At 38.7% G+C, this 24918-nt stretch overlaps 1 protein-coding gene and 1 pseudogene across 3 annotated transcripts in view; one reads left to right on the top strand and one right to left on the bottom strand.

The window, feature by feature from the left end:
* HS2ST1 (heparan sulfate 2-O-sulfotransferase 1) overlaps positions 1–24918 on the bottom strand; it is a 167289-nt gene that overhangs the window by 75025 nt on the left and 67346 nt on the right. The window lies entirely within an intron of this gene.
* Positions 450–14844, top strand: LOC308242582 (E3 ubiquitin-protein ligase RNF212B-like; annotated as a pseudogene). The gene is made up of 2 exons: positions 450–530; positions 13985–14844. The product of its transcript is annotated as an E3 ubiquitin-protein ligase RNF212B-like (transcript).

Below are 24918 nucleotides of genomic sequence, written 5' to 3'. Positions count from 1 at the left end.
TACTTGTCAGTCACACATAGGAACACTGGCCAGAGTAGGCGTAGCTACTGCAAGCACAGGAAGATGTGAGATATTTAATCTCCTAAACACAGGAGTTCCCTCTCCTGGCTCTCTTGCTTGCCCGCATTAGACTCCAGGATGGCAGGGCTCTCTCGCTCCTGCATTTGCTCACATGGCACATGGCCATGTGGACCCCAAACACAATGGACTAGTGGACTGCAACTAGCCTAATGCCCAGCTCCACCGCGGAATGGAAACTTTGGATACCGGCTCTGCTTCTAGCTCTACTGAATGCCCAGCTGCACATCATCCAGGATTGGATTAAGGGAAATGGGACTTTGCAAACCAAGGGATGTAATTCCACGCAAATTAAAATCACTCGTCCTCCTGTGCTAGTCTCAGAAAATTCTTTTTCTTGAGATATTGTAAGGATCCTACCCCCACTGGCAATGTTAACATTAAGAGTAGAATATTGGAGTCTATGGCCATACCACCCGGAAAGCACCCATCTGATCTCGGAAGCTAAACAGGTAAGGCCTGGTTAGTACTTGGATGGAAGAGTACAATGCTGAAGTGACATTAACAAGTTGGTAGAATAATAAGCCCCAGCCCTCACTTCCCCCTGGAAGCAGCAATTTAATAACATTAGGACAAAAATACCTTCTAAGATTTCCAGATTCCAGATAAGAAGTTGCAATACGCCAGGAGAGCAAAAAACCAAGAACAGCCACAGTGAGATTGGTAAGAAGAAAATTTCACTGTATCCAACTCGGTCCCTCCTTCAAGCCAGGTCAGATTAGCACCAGGAGATCACCCTGAGTTGAAACTTCTCCCTCACTGTGGGACGAAAGGGATGAAGCATGCATTGAAGGTTCTGTCTTTTCAAAAGGATCACCTGAAGGACCAGTTTTTGTCTCATCCAACTCTTAAACAAGGAGGCAAAAGACTTATACACGGAAAACAACAAAATATTGTTGAAGGAAATTAAAGAAGATACAAATAAATGGAAGGATATCCCATGTTCATGAACAGGAAGACAATACTGTTGTAATCCATACTACCTACAGTGATCTATAGATTCAATGCAATTCCTATCAAAATACCAATAGAAAAAGAAATCCTAAAATTCATATGGAATCACAAAGGATCCAAAATAGCCAAAACAATTTTGAGAAAGAATAATAAAGCTGGAGGCCTCATACTTCCTGATTTTAAAACATCTTACAGAACTACTTAGAACAGTATGGTACTGGCCTAAAGACAGACATATAAACCAATTAAACAGAATAGAGAGCCCAGAAATAAACCCAGGCATGTACAGTAAAATGATCTTCAACAAGGTTGCCAGGACTACATAATGGGGAAAGAACAGTGTCTTTAACAAATCGTGCTGGGAAAACTAAAATCCACATGCAAAAGAATGAAATTAGACCCTTATCTTACACCATACACCAAAATCAACTCAAAATGGATTAAAGATTTAAATGTGAAACCTGAAACTATACAACTCCTAAAAGAAAACAGGGGAAAAAAGCTTCATGACATTGGTCTTGGCAGGGACTTCCTGAATATGACACCAACAGCGCAGACAACAAAAACAAAAATAGACAAGCAAGACTACATCAAACTAAAAAGCTTTTACACAGTAAATGAAACAATTAAAGTGGGAAGACAACCTATGAAAAGGAAGAAAATATTTGCAAGAAAATATATGCCTGTTAAGGGGTCAATATAAAAAAAATATATAAAGTATCTCATAACTTAATAGCAAAAATACAAATCAATTAAAAATGGCTAACAACTTGTCAAAAAAAGCAGACAAAAGGCATACGGATATCAGAAAAGATGTTCAGCATCACTTATCAAATAGGAAACATAAATCAAAACCACAATCAGATATTACCTTACACCTGTTAGAATGGCTATTATAAAAAAAAAACAAATAACGGCGAAAACGTGGAGAAATTGGAAACCTGTGCACTGTTCATGAGAATATAAAATGATGCAGTTTCTATGGGAACAAATAGTATGGAGGTTCCTCAAATTAAATGTAGAAGTTTCATATGGTCCAACAATCCTACTTCCAGGTATTTATACAAAATAATTGAAATCAGGATCTTGAAGAGATATTTGCACTCCTGTGTTCACTGCAGTATGATTCCCAACAGCCAAAATGCAGAAACAACCTAAATGTCTTTTGATTGATGAATGGATAAAGAAAGTGTGGTATGTACATAAAACTAAGTATCATTTAACTTAAAAAAAGAAAGAAATCAGCCCGGCCAGTGTGGCACAATGGATAAAGTGTCAGCCTGCAAATTGAAGGGTCCTAGGGTCGATTCTGGTCAAGGGCACATACCTTGTTTGCAGGTTCAATCTCCCACCCTGGTTGGGGTGCATGCAGGAGGCAAGCAAACAAGATGTCTCTCTCACATCAATGTTTCTCTTTCTCACCCCGCCTTGCCACCACCTTCCAGTCTCTCTAAAAATCAATGGAAAATATCCTCAGGTGAGGATTAAAAAATAAAGTAAAAAAGAAGGAAATCCTGTCATTTGCAACAACATGAATGAACCTGGAGGACATAATGCAAAATGAAATAAGTCAGTCACAGAGGAGCAAATACTGCATGATTCCAGTTACATGAGGTATCTGAAGTAAACAAACTCATAGAAGCAGAAAGTAGAATAGTGATTGCCAGGGATTGTAGGCAGGAGGAAATGGAGATTTGCTGTTCAACACAGCAACAAGGTACAGAGATTCAGTTAAGATACTTTTAAGATAAAGTTTCAGAAATACAACCTTGTACTTATAGACATTGTGCTGTACACTTAAAAGTTTTAAGAGGGTAGAGCTTTCATGTTGTGTGTTTTTTATCAACACCCCTCCCCCCCAAAAAATTTACAATGTTGATGATGTGTCTATTGGAGTTCTATAGACTATCTTGAGAAAAAGCAAAGAGCTTGCTATAGCTCTGCCCGTCACAGGTGGTTCAGGTTGCTAGAAATGAAATGTGTAATTTTACCAAAGAGAAAAATTGTAAGCAGACACAACTTCCAAAGTGGAATACTAACTGAATGAACACTTTGCCAAGCAACTATTAAGGGTAAGTTAGAATATATAAGCTCAAGGAACCATACTTAAAATCTGAGCAGAGAGGAACTGGGAAAGAAATCTATTCTGATTGATAGGGTTGTACACTTGAGAGGAGCTTGTGGCTCGTTTTCACTGGGCAGTACCCACAAATAAATACACCATAAATAAAGCAGGGGTGAAGGTGGGGGAAGGCATGAGATAGGAACTGATATCCCAAATCCTGGATGCTTATTTAAGTAAGAGTCAAAGTTTTCTGTGGAATTCTTAGAAACAAGTATTACTTCAAGTATCTGAGCCAAGAATTACTAAGGAATTTGATTTATTGAGAAGAGTGTAGTCTATCATCAAGCTTGAGAATATCAGCACAAGTGTTGGCATGTGTTCTCTCAGTAAGAAAGAGAAATAAGTAACTCGGGACCATACACAAAACTATCAAATTCTATCCTAAATTCAACATTCTCTTAAATCAGACAATGCACATAAAAGTACACTATAAACTATAAAATCAGAGATATGTTATTTATAGTTATATAGTTACATATTGCTAATAGTTTAGTAATTTATATTATATTACTAGAGGCCCGGTGCACGACATTCGTGCACTGGGGCGGGTGCCTCAGCTTGGCCTGTGCCCTCTTGCAGTCTGGGACCCCTCAGGGGATGTCCACCTGCTGGCTTAGGCCCGATCCCTGCCAAAGCCAACAGGCGGACATCCCCTAAGGGGTCCTTAGTGCTGCTGTGGAGGCAGGAGAGGCTCCTGCCACTGCCACTGCACTCGCCGCCAGCTGTGAACCCAGCTTCTGGCTGAGCAGTGCTCCCCCTGTGGGAGCGCACTGACCACCAGGGAGCAGCTCCTGCATTGAGCATCTGTCTCCTGGTGATCAGTGAGCGTCATAGCTACTGGTCATTCCACCGTTCAGTCAATTTGCATATTAGGGTTTTATTATATAGGACTAGAGGCCCAGTGCACAAAATTCATGCACTCGGGGGGGGGGTGTCCCTCAGCCCAGATTGCGAGAGGGCACAGGCCAGGCCAAGGGACCCCAATAGTGCACAATTGGGGCTGGGGAGGGACACAGGAGGTTGGCCAGCTGGGGAGGGACCGCAAAAGGGCTCCAGGGTGTGTCCAGCCTGTCTCGCTCAGTCCCGATTGGCCGGACCCCAGCAGCAAGCTAACCTACCAGTCAGAGCGTCTGCCCCCTGATGGTCAGTGCACATCATAGCGACTGGTTGACCAATTGACTGTCTGCCCCCTGATGGTCAGTGCATGTCATAGTGAGCAGTTGAGTGGCCTTAGCATATCATTAGCATATTATACTTTGATTGGTTGAATGGCCAACCAGACAACTGGACTCTTAGCATATTAGGCTTTTATTATATAGGATATTCATATAGCACCATTCATATATTGGTAATTTCTACTGTTATATGTGAATTTCATTTTTTTTATGACACAGATCATCTCAGTCATCTAGATAGCTTTAGGAACATATAAAATGTTAATACAATTATAGTTATTTTCTGTTTACTTAATAGTAAAGGTGAAACTTATCCATTTTAGTACATTTTATTCTAGTTAAACTAAGATTTATCTAGTATTTTCATTATTTTTTCTTATATAGTATCAATCTTCTATACCAATCCTCCCTACACAAAGTAACTAGCATAACACTAAGAACATAACATTAGACAGGCACTAAGAAAAATCCTGTCATTATATCATTTTCTAACTCCATATCCTAGAATCCAAAGTCCCTTGCATTTATTAGATGACAAATATTTGTTAATGATATGTTTTTAATTCTAAGCAGAAAATTCAGCATCTTAATAATAATGTTAATACAGGGTGGGGCAAAAATAAATAGTTGTGAGTACACGAAAGTTTGTTCTTGTATTATTATTTATTAATTATTTTATTATTTTCCATGCAAACAACTGTAAACCCACTTTTGCCCCAACCATGTACATTACATAACATTTAACATTAATATAAAAGCTATTTTTAAAATTTTTAGACTTTTATTTTCTTAAAAGCTATCTATAATTTTAAACTATAGCTTCTGAATTAACATGATGAGTCCAGTCTTTCCCTTCCTTTCTATTTCTTACTCTAAATAATATATTTTTTTCTAGTCTAGATTGCCTTTTTTATCCCAGTAGGTTGCCTCAAATTCTCTATGCATTCAGAGAAGCTATAAATAAATGTTGTAAAAGAATGTTTAAAAAGTAAAGCTAATTATTCAAAATTTTTTAATTTCCACAAGTATTTTGTATTAACTGGATGATATTCTGCAGTGATGCAAAATGAGAGCTGGTTTTAGTGATTTAATTTTAGAAAAAAAGACTGCATCAAGTAAACCAAAAATTGTGTTTCAATTACTCTAGCAACTAAATGCAATATTTATTATTATAATCATAACATTTGAAATGTGTTGTAACTTTTAAACTAATACCATCAAGCATTTGGAGAAAAAAAGCACTATCTATTTACAATGTGGCTTATTAAGGTTTATTCTGACTACCCCAATTTTGTTTGTCTATACCTGATATATCCTGAAGCCAACTTTCTTCTCTAACCTTAGGAAACTGCCTGAAAGACTAATTTTAAGAAGCATAAGCACAGTTTCTGTTTTAATGAAAGATGGGCAGGAGAAGAGTCTGGATAATCTGAAATACATCAATATCAAGTCCCAATTACTAGATATGGAAGGAGTACCCTTTTAGGCTTTGTTGGACTTTGTTCAAATACGATGACTTCAGTTCAACACTCACATTAATCTGTGTGAATAAAGAAAGCATGTTTTCCATTTACATTGGGGATGGAAATGTACTGAAAATGATGATGTACTGGTGTTGGTAACATCTTAATGAGGTACAGTAGTCATACCTTATCCGTGGGTGATATATTCTAAAATCCCTAGTGGATGCCTGAACCCCATATATAATATGTATTTTCCTATACATACACTTTACCACTCCTTTTTGGCATATTCGAATTGTCAGCATCACTACTCTTGTACTTTGGGGACATTAAGTAAAGTAAGAGTTACTTGAACACAGTACAGTGATACTGAAACAGTTAATCTGATAACCAAGAAGGCTACTAACAGGCAGGGAGCATATACAGCCTGGATAAGCTGGACAAGGGGATAATTCACACCCTGCGCATGAATGAGCTGGATAGAGCAAGATTCCATCATGCAACTCAGAATGGCATGCAATTTAAAATTTATTTTTTTAATCAGATCTGAAAATTTCCATTTAATATTTTCAGACTGAGGTTGACTGCAGGTAACTGAAACCTTGGAAGGTGAAACCACAGATAAGAGAAAACCACTGTAGTCTCTCAGGGGTAGGTCTCAAGAAGCCCACGCAACAGTGTAAAACCATATAATGTTACCAAATCTCAAAAACAGATTAACAACTAAAATGAAACCTGGTTTTATAATATATAAAATAACAAGTACCAACCTCCATTATAGCACTTAAATTGTTTCTTTATTATCAGTCTTTTTCAGAATAACCCATGGCCTAAAAGACTATAATCAGTCACTAGTCTGCTGAATTAATGAGTGGTTTTGCTTTTTAAAGAACTTTTGAAGGATTCTACCTTCCAAAATGCACTAGTTGGTTTTAAGCCAAATAAATGCAAAATAATAACAATTTCAAAAATAATATTTAAATAAAAAATAAATTCAAGGTGTCTAAACCAGATGCAGGAAGAGATGGAACAAAGAGTGTAGAAAACTATTCAGGTATACTAAAAAGACAAATAAATTTACAAATAGAGCAGGACCCAAAATATATTCAGATGTACCATAAGGTATGCTTTTTAGAAAAGGCAATAGGACTTACGATTAAGCTTGACAAATTCTAGGGTACAGTGATTCATATTTTAAGCAGTTGGTTGATTTATGTGACAGATACATATACCAAAAAAATTAGAGTCCTTTCCCAAATATTAACATCAAAGGCTTGATTAACATTATGTAAATATACCCTTTTTTCTGATCAGGACCAGGCAGAGTATTTCATTAACATAATGAACACAATACTGAATAACTGAAGTTAGTTCACATTACCACAACAGCATTTCTACAGTAATAACCAAGTAGTAAGAATGCAGGTTGGCTTATAGAGAGCAATACAAGAAGAAAAGCCTACCAGTAAAAGAAAATGTATACTACTTTTATTAAAGGGAAAGCATGGAAGTCTCTTTTATGTGCTTTTATTGCATTTTAAACTATTTTTTATATATGTTTTTATTGATTTTAGACAGGGAGAAACATAGATCGTCTACCTCCTGCACACCCCCTACCGGGGAATGAATCTACAATCCGGGCATGTGCCCTGATGGGGAATCAAAACAGCAACCTCTAGGTGCATGGGACAACACTCAGCAAACTGAGCCACCCTGACCAGGGCTTTATTGCACTTTAAACAATAAATAAGACATCTTACTTTAAAAGCTTTAGCACTTTATATCCATATGAATACAGGAGCAGAACATCTACTTTTTTTAAGTCTACTTACAAAAAAATCTAACAGATATAAAAGTGTAAAATGCAAAGTAACTTGTTAGCCTAAATTTCTCTACTGGTTCCTTAATCCCCTGAAAGGTACTCTATCAATAAGAATAGCAAATAAAAGATCTTTTTTTTCTACATTATTGTCAACTTTCTTTTTTGTAGTAACTTAGAAGTCACCAGTATAAATATGCAAAACATAATATGCTCTATAAACTAATCTTTCTACATTCACCAGTGTCACTAATTTTACTGTTACTTCCAACTACATATGTAAATAGCAATTATGAAAAAAATCAAGAATCATATAAAAGCTAAAAAAAATTCTGTGCTTCTTTACCATAAATGGTGAAAGTAGGGGCAGTGGTTGAGGATGAGACCAATGTTAACATTAATGTGATAGATTTTATTACTGTCCTAATATCAGCTAGCCCTCCTTTACTGAGCTTATTCCTATATTTCCTGAGAAATATATTTCCTGTGCTCATCTGACCTGCTTTTACTAGTGACAAGTGCCAGTCCCAAGCAGAAATTTGAAGAGCCATCCTATAAACTTCATAATCTTTTTCCCTCTCCTTCATCCTAGATTTCAGAAGGAAGAAGACATAGAGCAGAGCCACAGTGGATCCACAAAATGCATGTAAAGTGAGAATTAAATAAGCCACTGGGCATTTGGAGTTGTTTGCTATCAAAACTTGACAAAAGTTATCTAATACACCTTACCTATGTCAAATGAGAAGGTGCTCAATATACAGATGTTAAATAGTACAACGGTGCATATCCATGGCAACTGTTCAATATAATGTCTATTTCTGTCCATAAGTCTTATCCTAGTTGAATGTCAGGAGACTACTAAACCAAGGCCAGTTGCTTCCATTACTTGGATGTCCCTGTGATATGTCTACTGCATTTAATTTTAGCCTGCTTACCTTTTCTTTTTCTGCTTTCCAAAGATGACAGGAGGTCAATAATTGCACGTATTTTATTACACATAGGGCAAGGCAATGGGGGAAAGGTAAACACATAACACACACTGAACACAACAGAGGAAGTAACAGCCAGCTGGACATTAGAAATACTGAACACAGTAATTTTCTAATCCCACACTCCCTTTGAATTTTGCATTTGGGGTAACTATAGAATTAGTACCTAATTAGCTATGAGGGATTTTAACAAAAGGGGCTTGCCTAACCTTCTTAAAGTATAGCCAGCCGAATATCAACAGTCATTCACTTATTCAAAGTCTTTTAAATTTTATTCTGTATTGTTTCCTAATAAATTCACCTACTTGCCATTTTAAAAAGCTTGTCAAAACATTAAATTATGTACAGGGCTAAAAGGTTACTTACTACTGAATTTAGAAAGTTCACCAAGGAACTGTTTTGAAGCTTTTAGATAACAGATGATGGAGTAAATGCAATTAAATAAGGCATTTAATGTCATTTCTTGCTCAGCAATTACATTTCAAAATATTAGTATATAAATGCTTTAGTATATATGGCACAAGCAATCAGTCTTTATTTTTGCTTAAGTGCTAGATATAATTTAATTATCAAATTTTCATATGTGAGCCAAAAACTAATGGTATATGTCCTCCAACATGTCATACCTTATTTTGCCCTATGAGAATGTGCTGTGAAAGAAAAATAACGAGACAGATTTCCATGAAAGACTTGATGATCTTGTCTAATTATTTTATAGTCACCCTATATACGTTGATTCTATGTAGGAAAGACTTAAAACAAACTTCTCTCAGATTTAATAGAGGAGACATTCAATTTAAACCACTTGTCAGGAAGACTAGACCTAAAACAGTGCCCAAGAATGCCTAATAAAATTTTCTTTCTAATAAAGTATTATTTTCTTTTCTCTACAATTCAGAAACCTGAGTACCTTTTTTAACTGTTACATGCTACAATTTAAAGAAGCAATTTTGACTATTAGATTAATTTTACAAATCAGTTTAAGGTAGAATAAGTTGTACAATTTTATTTTACTGAAAATAAAGATAACATAGTTGAGATTGTTGACAATTTTAAAAATAGATGCACAGAAAAAATAAAAATTGATGCACAAGAATATACAAAAAATTATATGTACATCATTAAAGGAGAATTCTATGCCATTATCCTATCTAATAAAGAGGGAATATGCTAATTGACCCTCACGCCATCGGAAAGATGGTGGCGCCCACAGCCAATAAGGAGGGAATATGCTAAATGACTGTCACGCCCTCAAAGATGGCGGCACCCACAGCCAATAAGGAGGGAATATGCTAATAGACTGCCATGCCCTCAAAGATGGCGGCGCCCACACCCACAAGATGGTGGCACCCAGTCCCCTCAGCCCCACCAGAACACCTGCCTCCAGTGTCCCCCAGTCCCCTCAGCCCCCCAAGGCCAGCCCGAGGTGCAGGCAATCCTCAGATGGTGGCTGCCCAGCCACCCAGGGCCGCCCAAGGCTCAGGTAACCAGGGCCAGCCAAGGCTTGTGCTGCTGGCAGTGGCAGTAGCAGAGGTGTGATGGGGCATCACCTTCCCGATCACCGGGTCGCCTCCTACCCCTGAGGGCTCCCGGACTGTGAGAGGGGGCAGGCTGGGCTGAGGGACTCTGCCTCCCGTGCATAAATTTTCATGCACCGGGCCTCTAGTGTTTAAATGAAAGAGAGACAAGGACATGGGTACCAAGAGAGGAATGGTGTTGTCAGTCGGACATCCTTAGTGCTGCCGCAGAGGTGGGAAAGGCTCTCACTGCCACCACTGCGCTTGCCATCCGTGCGCCCAGCTTCTGGCTGAGCGGTGCTCCCCCTGTGGGAGCACACTGACCACCAGGGGGCAGCATTAGCATTGTGCATAAATGGTAAACTATGTCACACTATAACGTACTGTTTGAAAACACTGAAAAGCCATGTACCATGAAGTAGGCTTAGAATGAAAAAAAAACACTGTGTATCACTGGAGATGTTGGAGGAGTGCCAAGTATTTTGAGGCAAAAAAAAATTTTTTGAATGGGAAATAATATGTTTGAAGTTAAATAAGAGGTGGTTTCTTCTATCCCCACTTCACCAGTCTTGCTATGACGGCAGTACATGGGTACTAGTATAAATCTCTCACAGTGCTTGAGTTCATGTCCTTCCGTGTCCCCTATATAATAAAAGGCTGATATGCAAATGGACCTAATGGCGGAATGACAGGTTGCTATGATGCACACTGACCAGCAGGGGGCAGATGCTCAGTGCAGGAGCTGCCCCCTGGTGGTCAATGTGCTCCCACAAGGGGAGTACCGCTCAGCCACAAGCTGGGCGCACGGATGGCAAGCACAGTGGTGGTGGTGAGAGCCTCTCCCACCTCTGCGGCAGCACTAAGGATGTCCGACTGACGCGGCTAAGCCATCAATCTGACATCCCCAGAGGGTTCCTGGACTAGGCGAGGGCGAAGGCTGAGCTAAGGGAACCCCCCCAAGTGCACAAATTTCGTGTACTGGGCCTCTGGTTTTCTATAATACCCAGAGACCTGAGGTAATCATTGTGGGAATCTTGGCAAGATCTACAAATTAAATATTTGGTAGATCTTTTTATTCATGTACTAGGAAGCCAAAATCTAAAGTAGATAGACAGATGCACATACATATATATGTGTCTCTTAAAATTTTATATGAATGTATGTATGTGAGGGTATGTATACCAGTATAAAAGTGTATTCTAGAATAGCCAAAACAAATAGTTTCATAAATTCTGATGAACCTGAATTACTTCCATCAGATTCTGGTATAATCATGGGGCTGAAGGAGAGAGATTAAATTATTTAGGTACATCCCATACAGAATTTGTTGAGCAACAAGCTCTTACATTGTTAGAAAAGAATCTGACCTTTCTTCCCATTGCAATGAACAGCATTACACAACTAGCTGAAAAGCATCACTTTAAAATGCTCTCTTATATAAGATTGCTATTTCACTCAATCTACACTATAGATGAAAAAGTTTTAAGTTCAAAAATACTCGTAACCATATAATGAAAGGATTAGAAAAATAATATAACAATGTTAATAATGAATTATCTTTAACTGTAACTCAACAGCTGCTACTGAACAAAAATTATTGCTAATAACATTATTAAGCCAATACCTTATGTTAGCAAGTATTTGGAGATTCATTCCAGTTTATCACAATTTTTTAATATTTGAAGAATTGATTAAAATTATTCAAACTTTACTTAGAATATTCCTGACATGACTTAACTTTAAGTAGCAATCTTAAACTTTAATAATTTCAAGTAGAATAAGTCAGTAATATAATAATGCAATCTATTTCATTCAGGATGTATCTTGACCATTCTAATTAATTAAAACCCATAGTCATTTGGCTATTAATCATTTGTGCACAGAATTACTGCTGTTGCTTTTAATAAATACAATCTCATGGTAATAGGCATCATCAATCAGTAGGCAGGCATAGCCTATGTATGCAAACCAGCCCCTGTTGACTACTAAGTGCTCTGTGTGCATTATTTACTTTGATGGGCTTTATTTAAGGATTCCCTGTGTGTTTGGGTAATGCTATAATAGTGAACTAGCTCAGCAACTCCTAAGGCTCACAGCATTACTAAATGTCTTCTAGATATTTTAGCTGCAAAAAATAAGTTGAGTGGATGATGTCAATACTAAAATTTTTATTAATTCACTACTATCCCTAGACATTAGTGATGCATTTTAAGATAATGGAAAACATTATGAAGAAAACAGCAAACATTTCCCCAAATCTCCCTGGGGCGCTAAATAGCCTATTACAAAACTTGCTGGCATGTTTCAATAATTTCATAAAAATATTTACCTAAAATTCTGTTTTCATAAAAGACTGGACAAAGATTTCTTCTGCTCTACCTAATATTAAAAATACTATAAAAAACCTTTTTTAATATAAAAATAATATGGTTCTAGGAATACATCTCACTCTTCACTCAATTAAAAGTATAATCTTTACATGGAACTAGAGGCAAAGGTAATGCAATCTTCCAGTGCTCACCAAATAGGTTATAGAAATCCACTCTTTTGAAATAATTTGGATCCTAAAAGAAATCTATACTAATAAAAGGGTAATATGCTAATTAGACATCTTCCAGATGTCCTTCTGGACAAAGCCATGGTGGTGGGACCGAGGCAGAGGCAGTTAGGGGTGATCAGGCCGGCAGGGGAGAGCAGTTAGGGGGATCAGGCCAGCAGGGAAGAGCAGTTAGGGGAATCAGGCCAGCAGGAGAGAGCAGTTAGAGCGATCAGGCCAGCAGGGAAGAGCAGTTAGGGGGATCAGGCCAGCAGGAGAGAGCAGTTAGGGTGATCAGGCAGGCAGGTAGAGGCAGTTAGGGGCAATCAGGCAGGCAGGGAGCAGTTAGGGGCATCAGGCAGGCAGTCAGAGTGGTTAGGGGTGAACACGCAGGCAGGCAGATGAGCAGTTAGGAGCCAGCAGTCCGGGATTGCGAGAGGATGTCCAACTGCCAGTGTAGGCATGATCCCGCAGGCATCGGGCCTAAACCAGCAGTCGGACATACCCCTAGGGGTCCCGATTGGAGAGGGTGCAGGCTGGGCTGAGGGACACCCACCCCCTGTGCATGAATTTCATGCACTGGGTCTCTAGTCTAATAATAAAAAGTTATTTTACTAAAAGAGAATTCCTCCAAATATACCAAGTTTTGGTAAAGTGATTAAAGGAGAACAAGGATTGACATTGTGCTGTCTCACTAATTACATTTAAGGAGCATCTCAGTTCTACCTTATAAACAGGCCAAAAAAGCAATCTAACTACTCAACTACTCAGCAAGTAATGATTTGTAATGGAAGAGTATAAAAATATTTATCTCACTCCTGTTGTACAATATATGAAAAACATCAGAGACAAATGTACAGAACTTTGCTCTTAATGCCTATGTCCAATTAATTTTGCTACTATGTTTTTCTTAAGATTCTTCTCTTTATAGCTACTTTGCATCTTGCTAGAATCTTTTTTTCTCCCTAGTTTACTCCATTAATGGAAGCTAACAAAAATATAGTCTCATTTAATCTTTAATTATTGAATCCAGGAATGCTATAGAGAGGTCATTATACAGTGTTGTTATTACTGCCAATTGTGAAAAATCATTGACTACTTAAACACAGAACTTCCCTCAGTTTTGGTTTTTAATATAGTAAATACTCAAAAGACTATACCTTAATATTCACTATACATTAAATATAAAGTTTTCAGGCTATGAAGTCATAGAACACGAAAGGCTCAAGAAAAATAAGTGTGCCCGCCATTTGCAGCACTTTGTGAGGAGAACTGGACAATTTCAGTGAGATCCGCAGCCTTCTGGGATATGGTGGCCGGTTGGGTAGGAAAAATGTTCTGTTTGTGGAGCTGCCTGCAAGCATCTGGCTCTTTCTGATAATCTGAAACCTCAGGAGCAGATGTACTTCAAAAACCCTGTGGAGACAGCTTTGCAGCATTTCAGTCACATCTCTCAGGTGTGGAGTTTCCAGAAAAAACAAACAGATCTCTTCATTGCCTTTTATAAGCATAGAATTACAATGTTAGAAGCAGCCATGCAGGAGGCACGGCAAACAGTGACCAGCCAGAACTAAGAGCTGTCAGTCTTAAGGAGAGAGAATGGAGAACTAAAGAAATTTCTAGCTATCATGAAGGAATCGCCAAGTTGGTACCAAGGAAGCAGGCCAACCACACCTCGACCAGTGGGCATTACTTCCCCAACAGAGTCAGTTACTCCAAGACCCAGTTGTCAGCATAGCAGTCAGGTGGTCAGCTGGTCCTCCTCAGTGGAATCTATCCCTTATAGAGTGGCTGGCTTTAGTAGCAGCGTGGGACAAGGAGCCAGAGGTGTTCAGGGAAGGAGCACTCCCAGAGACTCTTATACTGAAACCCCTTCACCAGCTTCCACTCACAGCCTATCATACAGAACTTCATCTGCCTCCTCTGGACTGGGGATTTTTTCTTTCAGACTATCCCTGAATAGTGGGGATTCAGGCCACATACAAGTACTCACCCCCAACAATTCAGGTCTAGAAGCGCACCAGAGAGTCTTCCTGGTTTTCAGCTACCAGCCCTGCAGACTCTCTACCAACAAAGGCAGATGGGATTAGCCAGGGGGAGAGAAGCATGGACCATTCTCAGATTGATCATTTCAAGGTCTGATCTATACATACTGCTGAAGGACAGACTAGCATCCAAAACCCATTAGGCATGATGGCCTTCGGAAATGTACCCCTGGATGATTTCATTTTGTACTTTCTATCTTTACTATGTACACCCTATATTACTTCCTTAGAAAGGGATTAGGTATTATATAAGGCTAGTGCTTCAGGAAGATTACATTTCTTCCACAAGACATGTAGCTCTCTTATTTCCTACAACTTGAAACAAACGTTATAAAAACATTTCTTGTCATCCTGGGGGTGGGGGTAATATACTCATTAACTATGTTTTACTTCTAGATTTCATTTCCTAGTTTTGGATATATTCTCCCATTGCCAATATTAACAAGTAACAATTCTGTACCCTGTCCTAATTTATTATACTTTTTTTCAGTTTGCCTATTGTTTCCTCTATGCCTAGTTATTATTAAATGTTTATTTCCCTTTCTGTCTGATAATAGTTGAAGACAAGATGTTCAGCTTACTAAAGTACATAGATAATAAAGACGTCCTTTTATTGCTATTGCAATTCTACTAGTATTGCAAGCTCTAGAATGGTGGAATGGGCAAAGAACACTACCACTGAGATCAATTATTTATTCTTCTAAGGGGTAGAATTAAATGGGTAGGCCACAGGCAGGCAGACCTTAAGCAAAAATATTGGTGGTGGGGGAGTAAAAATAGCAAGCATCTGACAGAAATAAATAGGTCTTGGGAATGACCTTGTAGATAAACTAAGATGCCATTACCCTTTCTGGAACTCTAGATTTATTTTTAAAGGCATTTCCAGACACACCTCATCTTCTGAGCAAGAGCCTGTGCTGTAGCAGGGACAGGAAACAATCTGCCTAGTGATACTGATCTACTGCCTTTCAAAGTTGTTCTTTTTTATTAATATTATTTATTGATTTGAGGAAGAGAGAGAGATACGTCAATTTGTTGTTTTACTTATGCATGCATTGGCTGATACGTGTATGTGCCCTGACTAGGGGGGTTGAACACGTAACCTTGGTGTATCAGGACAACGCTAACCAACTGATCTACCCAGCCATAGCAAAGTTATGGTTCTTTTAATTTACCTCAATATATGTTGCTGCTTCAAAAATAAATAAAATGTATACTAAATCAGGGAAAAAAAGAAAAATAAGAGTAACCATATGCAGAAGAGAATTCTGCCTCTAAGTGGGAAAAAGAAAATTTATTCATGACAAATGATCCTTTCAAATTTGAATTTTATAGCAAAATGTATGTATCAAGTATTTAAAAAAAAAAAAGCTTTCTGGAAGAACATAACTCTCTTTAAACATATAAAATGCCATCATGTGGAAGGCCAGATTAGATTAGGCTTAAATTTTTCACTCCAGAGGTCAAAATTAAAACCACAGAATGGAAAATAAGAGGAATCTTTAGCTCAACAAGGAATCTGCCAATAATGAGTTACTTAAAAATAAAATTGATGATCTTCTACTAGTGTTACTGTTTCTAGATATTTTAAGTAGACGTCTGATGCTGGCCTATCAAAAACAATATGGAGTAGATTCCTATATTGGTTGAGAGGGTGAACTATGTAGGTTCTAACTCATTATTCTTTGAAAAACTTGAAGCCCTTATGGCGGTGCTTGGTGTTCACCATGAAACCACTGCTAATAGGATATTTATTCTTTTACTAGAGACCTGGTGCACGTGTGGTCCCTCAGCGTGGCCTGTGGGGATTGGGCTGAAACCAGCAGTATGACATCTCCCAAGGGGTTCCGGGGTGCGAGAGGGCACTCTGCAAAGTTGCTGTTGCACAGCAGCTCCTGCGTTGAGCGTCTGTCCCCTGGTGGTCAGTGCATGTCATAGCTACAGGCCGGTCAGCCAGTCACTTAGGCTTTTATATATATAGATATTCTCATATCAAACTATGTATCAATTAGTTCAGTGAACATAATCAAACTGGTACATAAAATTTTGTCTTCAGATGATAGTGACTCCAATACACAAGTAAAAATTTCTTTAAAGAATATAAATAATATTTGCTGTATGATGCACTCCTCTGACAGGAGGAGTGAACATTAATTTTTAAGTTTCTGTGTTTTACAGTTAACAACGTTTCCATGTTATGCAGTACCAACTCTTAAATTTTGATTGTTTGTATTCTTTTCAGAAGGCTCTTAAAGGGAAAGTGTTCTTTCAACAACAAACTAGTAATTCTCACTAAGAATAAATATAAGCATTAGGAAGCAGGCTTTTAAATCAGTGCTTCTCAAATTTTAATGTGTATAGTACTTGTTTGGGTATATTAAAATGAAGATTATGAGTTAGTTAAGTCTTAGGTGGGGCCCAAGATTCTACATTTCTAATAAGCTCCCAAGAGATGGCCACAGAATTCTATTCCAAGGACCGAAGTTTGAGTAGCAAGGTTTTATTTTTTTTTTTTTAATATATTTTATTGATTTTTTTACAGAGAGGAAAGGAGAGGGATAGAGAGTTAGAAACATCGATGAGAGAGAAACATCGATCAGCTGCCTCCTGCACACCTCCTACTGGGGATGTGCCCGCAACCAAGTTACGTGCCCTTGACCGGAATCGAACCCGGGACCTCTCAGTCCGCAGGCCGACGCTCTATCCACTGAGCCAAACCGGTTTTGGCGAGTAGCAAGGTTTTAGATAAATTTTTGGAAACTTGCCATGAAGTTTGATTTCAGGAAGGAAGTTAGCAAAATATTACATTTAGTGAATTTCACTGAGAAGTTCAATACAAGATGCCTGAAACATGGCAAAAGTAAATATAAATTCTGATCAGAAGAACACTTTTTTAAAAAACCACATTATATATGTGTGAGCATGTATGTAAAAAGAAAGCTGAAAAAACTGAAGAACTTAAGACCCAATAATAAAATCAATCTTGTAAACAACAAACTAGTAATTCCCACTAAGAAGAAAATAGGACTTTTGTGCTTCTGAAGTAAAATTACTGTGGACAGTAGATAAAATAGAGATATTATGTCACTTGAGAGAACAACAATTTGTTTATTTTGCTTTATCTATTGCTTGGAAACTTTCTAGTGCAATAGACTTATTAACTTAGACAAGCACATTTGAGAAGGTACTTTAAAAATAATTCTCAGCAATAGCTCTGTAGAAAATTCCTTGACCTGTAAAACACAGGCTCCTGAGTGCTGTATGTTCCTGTAAACACTGAATGTACTTGGTCATGTATTAACTATGTTGGTCCATCTTAAGGACATTTTAGTGCTTACATCAAATTTCCCTACGCCTTAAGAAGTTGGTTATATATATCTCAACAAATATAAATTAAAAACTTAGCTAGATTCTTAAAAATGACTTCAAGTATTATGTATAGATCAACACAAGGGTAACCTTGACCTCTCAGTACTTCTGACCTCCTGTAGCAATCAGGTAGATAAATGAAACATTAGTAAGGATCATATGTTGCTTTGTCCATAGAATGTACAGTTATGACCCAAAGATATATTATTTTAGTTTAATCTCTAAAAACTCAAGCAATAGTTGCATTTGAGACACAGACTAACTCTTCTATATTTTATAAAAGATCACAGTATCTGGCCTATTATTAATTTCTTTAAACAGATTTTTCTTTCCTCTTTAAAAGCTCTTAAAAACAAAGTAACAATACACAGGTGAATATATCAGTGGGTATATATTTTTTAGATAATGGCTTAAGTTTGCCATGTACTAGTGTTTGATTGACTTGAATGATCTTGTATCCCCCAAGGTTGATGAAATTTCTGCTCATCTCTTTAGCTTCAAAGTCAGTATTATCTGATGAGTTTCCAAATCCAGCTCTGGGGTTGATAGTTATTAAACTACTAGTGGCCCAGTGCACAAATTCGTGCACATTGAAAGGAAATTAATTAGAATAAATATTTTAATATCTCTATTCGCCCTTTCTCTATAATAGAAGTGTCAACCAAATTCACAATTGCTAATTACAGATGGAAATACACGCATGCAATTGGTGCCAGTGAGAGCTTTATATGTATTGCGCATGCACGGGTCAACTTAGCCTAATATATATATATATATATATATATATATATAATAAACTTGCTTAATTAGACCTGCTTTCTGATGTAGCTAAACTTTTTCCAGCCCAGTGATGCACCTCAACTTCTCTTTCAGGTAATCATCAGCAACACAGCAGTAAATATCAACACAAAGCCGATTATTATTGTAGATCATGCGGGGAGAAAGGGTAAAATATTTAACTGCAGCAGTGTTTGAGAATATTCTGTGCAGTGAGAAAACCTGAAGTCATTTTCAAGGCCCACCATTTCTTACTTCTTTTCAGTCAGGCCAAGTTTCTAAGCTATCTAAATCTCTGTTTCCCAGCTAATGAAAAGAAAATAGGATTCCATTGAGTCTCCTATCTACCTACTCCAGGACTTCTGTGAGGATCAAATGAGATGAGGCATGGGAAAACGCTTCACAGACATTTGGTTAAAGTGTGAAATGTTTGCACCTGGTTATAAAGCAAATCATGTTCCTGGGCTGAAGAAACTCCAAGAAGGCTAGTTGCTAGGGAGAGGAAGCCGGGCGTTGCTATGTGATGTCATTACCTGTAGCCCACAGCAATCATTTCTGGGCTGGGCTGGGCTGGGCTGTGGGCCACATTTTGCATCATGGAGTCTCGGCAGTGATGGCTGTGATTTGGTGGGGTGTCATTCTGGGGTGGTGGTGGGGCCTGGGTCACACTTGGAGGAAGCCGAGTGTTGCTTTGTGGGTGCCAGGTCTGCAGTACGGTTTATTGTTAAATGGCCTGTCACTAGGGAGAAGAAGCTGGGAATTGCTACATTTCCGGGCTCGGCAGCATCAGCTGCGATTTGGTGGGCTGTTGCTATGGGGTGGTGGTGGGGCCTGTGTCCCACTTGGGGGAAGCCAAGTGTTGCTTTGTGGATGCCAGGTCTGCGGCACCATTTCTCTGTAAATGGCCAGTGCACGTCACAGCAGCTCTTGCATTGAGCATCTGCACCCTGGTGGTCAGTGCATGTCATAGTGACTGGTTGGAGGGACACTTAGCATATTAACTTTTTATATATATAGATTATACTTGAGGAAGAGGTTATATGTATTATCTATATATATAAAACCCTAATATGCAAATAGACCCAACGGCAGAACAACCAAACAACTAGTTGCTATGATGTGCGCTGACCATCAGGGGGCGTGCGCGGAACATGGCGGGCATGGGCCGCGAAGGGATAGTGGAGCAGGTGAGTGGGGGCGCCAGACCAAGGCAGGGTGCTGGTTGCTGTCATTGGGGCGAGTCTCTGGTGGTTACTGAAAATTCTTTGCTCCCATGCGCTGTGGTCCTGCTGGGCGCTCGCACCTGCTGCCGGCACCAGCCCCACTTCCACCCGCTGCCCACACCCGGTGCTAGCCCCGATCGCTCGGCGCTGTCAATGGGTGCGAGAGGCAGCTGCCAGCCCTGATGACCCCTCAGGACTTCTCCACCTCCCCCTGCTCCTGAGGGGTGATTGGGGCCGGCAGCTGCCTCTCACACCCACTGCCCACGCTGGCCCCACTAGCACGTGCATCTGGCACTGGAGCCACCACTCGCACCTGCTGACGGCTCTGGCCCCGCTCACATACGCTGCTGGCACTGGCCCCAATCGCATTCACTGGGGCCAGCACACCAGCACATGGGAGCGGCAGCAGGAGCGGGGCTGCCAGCAGACAGGGGACCGGGGGCCACGGCGGGAAGGTCCAGGCGGGGGTGCTGAGGATGGGCCAAGACCCGCCCCTGTGCCCACTGCAGCCTCGCGGCCCACAGCCCCTAGTATACATATATGGACCCTTAGTCCAGTAGAACTGCTGCTTTCTGCTTGAGCTCTATTTGGCATTGAGAACCAAAAAATTTCCTCAAGAAAAAAGCAGAATAAATATGGAGATCACTTTATGAGCTTTCCTACTCTTGAGAATCATAGCCCCTCAATTCCAGCTTAGACTGGTTGCCCTCCAAGGCCTGTAACTAGTTGTTTTATATGTATAGCCCAACTTATTTAATAGGTTTAATTAAGTAGGAGGTTCACTTGATACAAGCTAATCAGCACAGCCTGAACCAGAAAGCTCTGTAACTTTATTATTGGGTTTTTCATTTCTAATAACTTAATCTGGTTCCTTTTCAAATCTGCTATGTTGTTTTATGGTTTCTTTGCAGATATTTTCATGTATAATTTGTAAACTCAATTGTTTTAAGTCTGTGTCTAATAATTTTAATATCTGAAATCCATGGGGTTCCAATTGTTTATTCTTGCTGATTCTTGTTCAATTATCTTGTTTTTACTCATGCCTTTGACTACTTGCTTGAAAATGTATTTGAAGGTGTTCACTGTAAGACAATGTGCTTCATCTATAGCAGCTTACATTTGCTTTGGGGAATACTATCAGATTAGACCATCTCCAGCCAAGTTGGGCTACATGTACTTGTGACAGAAATATGTATGAAGGGCAGTCTCTGGTCATACTTCTCAGTTACTTTTTTAAAAAGTATCTTTCCATTTTATTCTCCTATTCTGCTCAGCATTCAAACATTCCTCTCTTTCAGTCCAAATCTGGTTACAGGCTGTTATTTAACAAGTGACTATCTTTTCAGAGCTTAAGTATTTTTAAGCATTTAAAAATGTAGTTAATACAATTATTTAATACTAGAGGCCCAGTGCATGAATTCATGCACAGGTGGGGTCCGGCTGGCCTGGCCTTATCAGGGCTGACCAGGCTGGGCCAGCTGGGGGGGGTGGGGGGGCCATAAGAAGTTGGCCGGTCAGCCCTAACCCCAATTGAGGTGGGAGGGCCGATGAGGGTGGGGCTGGCCAGGGTGTGGGGCTGAAGGCGGTTGGTAGGCCAGCCCTGGCCCCAATTGGGTGGGGGAAGGTCAATCGGGGGCAGTGCTGGCTGGGGGGGGGGAGGGGCCACAGGCAGTGGGCCATTCAGCCATGCCCCCTGGTTGAACTCCCGATCGAGGTGACAATTTGCATATTAGCCTTTTATTATATAGGGTAATTATTTAACTTCAGTGAAAAAGTTTATCTGAATAATTAGCTTTCCATTTTAAGAAACCAGACACCACTGTTGTCCTCTCATCATCTTAATGAACCCCTTTTTAGACAGACTTTCCCTGAGCACTGAATCTAAAATAAAATAGCTCCCCAATCACTCTTTAACACTCTCTCTTCCATTGTTTCCTTCATAGCACTGGCTACTCTAACTTATTTTTTGGTATCCCTGAATAGAATGGGAACTCCAATGAAACTCGAATGAATCAGGAAAACTGTCTATTGTGTTTAGTAGTATATCCCCAAAATTTATCTAGCACAGTTTCTGACATAGTGTATTTGTTCCAATATATGTTAAAGGAATATGTTAGTTCAATAACTAGATAACAAACCTGAGATTTCCAAATAAACCAGTAAGCCCTGGGAAGAGACCTTTCATTTTATTTCTCTCTTTAGACAAATCTCCAATTCTAATAGCTCAGTTCCAAGTGACCAAATTTAATCCCCTCTATCTTACTCTTCATGTCATCTCTATGTTACCTAGGAACTGCTAAGTGCAGGAAGAAATAAAATGTAATGTTGGTATTTTTAAGAGCTTTCAAGTTTCAGACCATGGAAATGACTGTAGATAATATTCTGGTAAGTACATTAAAGCTCATCAGAACACTTAAACACCACGGTAATTATACATGTAATAAGAGTAGCTATATTTACACAGATATGTTAATGCTTAGGGTAAATGGTTTACAATACATTTAAATTTTTATATTTGAATATATACTTCTGAAAACAAACAGGTCAATTATAAAATTAACTGTAAATTTTTGTTTTAATTTTCCAGTTGAGAAACAATAAATCCAACAATTAAATAACCATGCTGGTGTGAACTCTTTCATCTCAAGGACAATAAGAGAAAAAAACTCCCTACAACTTTATAAAGTTGAAACTTTTTATATTTAACACATATAGCACTATTTATGTCAAAAAATTTTATACAAGCAATAACTAACTTTATTCTTTATTCTGAATTAGTATTGTTAATGCTACAAAGCAAGTTTTGTCAAAAGAAAATAATAATTAGAAATTTGAAATATTCACATTCCTATTCTAAGTACCCTTACGCATGTAACAAAATTCCAGAAAACTTAATTAATAAAATAACTTATTTTCTGTTATTTGAAAATACATGGGGAAAGTACTGCAAACCAGTTGTTAAGCAATAAGCATGCCTTTTTGGTTTAATTCTTCAATAAACAATACAGCTTCCATTTTATAAGAAAAGACAGATCCTAAAACATTAGCTTTACTTGTCCCAGTATTTTCACACTTTCCTTCTGAAAATTTTATTTAATACTAGAGGCCCGATGCACAAAATGTGTGCAAGAGTAGGCCTTCCTTCCCCTGGCTGCGGGCACTGGCTTCCCTCTGACACCCGGGACCCGGGCTTCCTTCGCAGCCCCGGCTTCGTCCAGAAGGTTGTCCAGAAGAACATCCAGTCTAATTAGCATATTATGCTTTTATTATTATAGATTTTTAAAGAAACTGAATCCCAACCAAGGGTAGAGGGACATCTTTGGGTTAAAAATTTTAATCTTACATTACAGCTTTTATCACAAGCACTTTAATACTCTTGAATTAGCTAACAGTCAATTTGGAGTTGTTTTTACTATGAGAACTAGTAAGCTGTAACAAAGCAAAGGAATTTTGTTGCCTATAATGAAGTTAAGAGAAAACATTCTCATCCAATTTCTCTTCACACCACATACATACACCATTGAAAAACACTGAAAATCAAAATGTATAAAACTGCATATTCTGTGGACATTACTTTGCATCTATACAAACACCAGTTTACCAAACTGCATCAGAAAAAAATGTAATCATGTTGATCAAATTATGTGATTTATGAAATAATTATATTAAGATTTCCCTCTTGGTGTAATTTGGCAAATGTGAATTTATGTAAATGTGCAATAATGCTTCTTAAGTATGTAATTTACACAGAAATGGGACTGAGGTCCTGCATTAACATATTTCTTAAAACACTACATATGTAAACTGTATGTATCAATCTAGTTTTGCGTTTTTTAACTTACATTTTTGCTTTGAGAGAAAGAGAAACATGGACATGAGAGAGAAACATCAATAAGTTGCTTCCCATATGGGCCCCGACCAAGAATTGAACCGCCAACCCAGGTATGTGTCTTGACCAGGAATCAAATTTGCAGCCATTTGTTGTACAATCCAACCAACTGAGTCACCAGCCGAGGCACCTGTGTTTTTTTTTTTTTTAAATACTGTTAAGATACAAAGACATGATCTATATAGAAGCTAAATGAGTCAAAGAGTAAGCATATACACATATCTTAGTGATACAACTTCATTTATAAGCCCCTAAGAAGAGGGCATATAACCAATTTTTACTTATCTAGAAAGACAACAAAACTTTAAAATAGCATGCTCTGACAGACATGTAAATAGGAGCAAAATATACCAGTGCTATCTTTTTGCAAAGGGAAAACAATTTTGATCGAAATAATATATAAGCCTGTGTAGTAGATATAGGGCCAATTTCCCACCCCTCATATACTCCTGTCGGTTTTAGATTTCTAAATATGGTTGCATAAATTACCAACAGGACCTTTTATCATAGAAGATCAAACAGTTTTTGAAATAAAATCAGTACATATAAAGGAACATAAAATTAAATTATTACAAAACTCCAAGTAACTTTCAGAGTATAAGTTACTCAAAATAGGAAAGTTTTCTAGATAGTTAAAATCTAATAATACCATTGTAATTAGCTAGTTATTAATAACTAGAGACCCGGTGCACGAAATTCGTGCATGGGGGGTTGTCCCTCAGCCCAGTCTGCACCCTCTCCAATCTGGGACCCCTCGAGGGATTTAAATGGGCAGTCGGACATCCCTCTCACAATCCAGGACTGCTGGCTCCCAACTGCTCGCCTGCCTGCCTTCCTGATTGGCCCTAACCGCTTCTGCCTGCCAGCCTGATCACCCCCTAACCACTCCCCTGCCAGCCTGATTGATGCCTAACCACTCCCCTGCCAGCCTGATTACCCCTAACTGCCCTCCCCTGCCA

This window comes from Plecotus auritus (assembly GCF_963455305.1).
Source record: "Plecotus auritus genome assembly, chromosome: 2".
NCBI lineage: Eukaryota > Metazoa > Chordata > Mammalia > Chiroptera > Vespertilionidae > Plecotus > Plecotus auritus.
Note: the sequence above shows the minus strand (reverse complement) of the source record. Positions and strands in the feature narration are given on the sequence as shown.